The sequence below is a fragment of the Primulina eburnea genome, chromosome 16 (assembly GCF_022965805.1).
Source record: "Primulina eburnea isolate SZY01 chromosome 16, ASM2296580v1, whole genome shotgun sequence".
NCBI classification, from domain to species: domain Eukaryota; kingdom Viridiplantae; phylum Streptophyta; class Magnoliopsida; order Lamiales; family Gesneriaceae; genus Primulina; species Primulina eburnea.
In genome coordinates, this window is record NC_133116.1 from 17,342,252 (window position 1) to 17,345,115 (window position 2,864).

At 35.0% G+C, this 2,864-nt stretch overlaps 1 pseudogene; it reads left to right on the forward strand.

The window, feature by feature from the left end:
• Positions 1-363: 363 nt before the first annotated feature.
• On the forward strand, positions 364-2,023 carry LOC140816084 (cyclic nucleotide-gated ion channel 1-like; annotated as a pseudogene).
• Positions 2,024-2,864: the final 841 nt, after the last annotated feature.

A 2,864-nucleotide genomic window follows, 5' to 3' on the forward strand; every position in this document is an offset into this window, starting at 1 on the left:
CAACACTGACGGCCCTCAACTTATCTCAACTAAACCTCGACTCCAGCATATTGCCACCATCTTACCACTGTTTACAGCCATTAGAAACACAAGATCGGCATCCCCTTTCACATACACAAGAAAACATGAGATTTAAACAAAAGGATGCACTTTCATGTCAAAGTTTTGCATAAAAACAAAACCACAAGTTAGTTGAATAAATTTTCATGCTTTCACATATATTTTAGCATAATATTGGGGCATGAATGAAGAGAAAATCGGAATACATGTGCTCCTTAACATGTATATGCTCACAAACTTGAAAATACGTGCGTCAGACAAACACTGGAGGAGCGAGGAGGAAACTTCCTTGAAAACTTGTGAATGTTTCGAGAAAAGCTGCTGGTTTCTGCTGATTTTTACGTGGGGGAGGCTGCTGGAAATGGGGTGGGCGTCTGCTGAAGGTTAAGGGATTTTTAGGGTTAATAAATCTAGGTTTAGGTTAATATAATAACTTACTAATGGGCCCTTGGTAATATTTTAAAAGGATTAAAAGATTTTGAGCCCATTAAACACTAAAACAAACTCAACAAGCCAAATACCACTCCCAAAAAATATTTCGTTTAGGTATGTTTTTGAAAATAATGCTCGAGCCTTCAAAAAGTCTCCCGATTCGATAAAATTTTCTTACCGATTAAAAATATGACTCGACGAGTAAAAATACCCACCAAAGCCTCAAAAAAAGAACCCCTTAAAACACTTCAAATTAATTAATTAAAATTATTCATTCAATAAAATATTTTTCCTGATAATCTCCGGTCTTCGTTCTTCGTTCGAGCGTGAAATGCAACTTAACACCCTAATTTATGAAACTTTAAATAACCAAGAAATAAACACATAATCATGCATTTAATAAATTAAAATAATTAATAAAATACATATTAAATTTGATAACTTGCATGAATGTAATTTACGAGGATTTTCAAATATTCAGGACGTTACATAGGGCGTCAAGGAAGAAAGTCTGGTTTGTAATCTTCCCAAAGATCTCCGAAGAGACATAAGGAGACATATCTGTTTGGATTTACTGAAAAGAGTGAGTGGTCCTAAAGCCCTATTACCCTTTATCCATCTTTTTCATATATCAAATTTAGTGGCCAATACTTCTATCGTTGGACATCCGTAATCTGAATCTCCATTAGACCTCTCCATATGTTTGCGTACAGTATGAGTGGATTACTAATTGGTTTGGTAGTTGAGCAGTTAGTTTCTCGGGGCTTAGTTTTGGTTTCATCTCACAGCAGATAGATGCTTACTGAAAAACTGAACACTAAAGTATATCTTCTTCATTCAGGTGCCAATGTTTGAGAAAATGGATGATCAAATCATGGATGCAATGTGTGACGGCCTCAAACCGACTCTTTACACCGAGGGTAGTTATGTTGTCCGGAAGGGCGATCCAATCGATGAGATGTTGTTTATTATGCATGGAAAATTGCCAACAGCGACCACCAATGGAGGAAGAACTGGCCTTTTCCACTCCGAGTATTGAAAAGCAGGTGACTTGTGCGGCGAAGAGCTCCTAACTTGGGCCTGGACCCCCATTCTTCATCTAACCTACCTAAGTCCACAAGAATTGTCCAAACACTCTCTGAAGTCGAAGCTTTTGCTTTAATGGCCGATGATTTAAAATGTGTAGCCTCCCAATTTTGATGACTATGCAGTAAACAACAGCGCCATACTTTCAGATTCTATTTGCAGTAGTGGAGGAGGACATGGGCATCTTGTTTCTTACAAGCGGCATGGCGTCCCTATTATCAGAAGAAGCTTGAAGTGTCGTTATGGGAGAGGAAAATCGATTGCAGGACGCATTGGCAAAAGTGGTGGGAGTTGGCCGAGTTTGGGAGCAACGATTTGTTGGATCTCGGTTTTATCGTGTCCAAACGCATCGGAAGTTTTAAATTTTTTATTTTATTTTGACAATCAAAATATATTTGTTTGAGCACTCGTATGGTTTTATGATTAAATATTCATAGGGCGTTAGATATTTATACCGTTGGTGAATTAAATCACTAGGCTCCAACTAATCCGGTATTGTCAGATTTAGGTTTTGATGAATCCTACGAACTTTCTTCAAGAACTCTTTCCTTCAATTTTTGAATCAGGTCTACGACTAGAAGATTTGTTTCTCATCTAATTTGCTCTAGAAAAATAGAAGAGATTTTACGATGGAGATCAAAGCTTGAGAGGTGGCTCAAGACCTTAAATTGCTTCAAGGTGGCCGAAAATTGAGAGAGGTTTTGGAGGATGATTTTTCAAAAGTATCAAGTGGTGGTGGTGGCTAGGGTTATGGCCTTTCAACACCTTTTTATAATTAAATCATGACCTTAATAAACGTAAATCATAATTAACATTAATGAGCTTGATTAATTAATTAGGTCAGTCTAACTAGTATAATTAATTAATCAAAGTCCATTAAGAATTTTAATTATTTAATATGTTGGACTTGTACTCCTACAAGCTCATTAAACATACTTCTCACCAATTTTAATTTAATATTTAATAAACTCAACTTTTGAGCTTAATAAATTAAATCGATTAAAAATTCAACATTTGAATTTATTATTTAAATTATAAATTCAACTACTTGAATTTTATCACATCCAAAATTTAATATTTAATAAACTCAATTGTTGAATTTAATAAACTAAATTCTCAAATTTTATAAATTCAACTCCTTGAATTTATTCTCTCAAAATTTAATTATCATAAATCAACTCCTTGAATTTAATATATCATAATATAAATTCAACTCCTTGAATTTATTCTCTCAACGGGAACAAACGATCCAGTGCTTGTGTGACCCTCAATAGGTTAAGAGATAC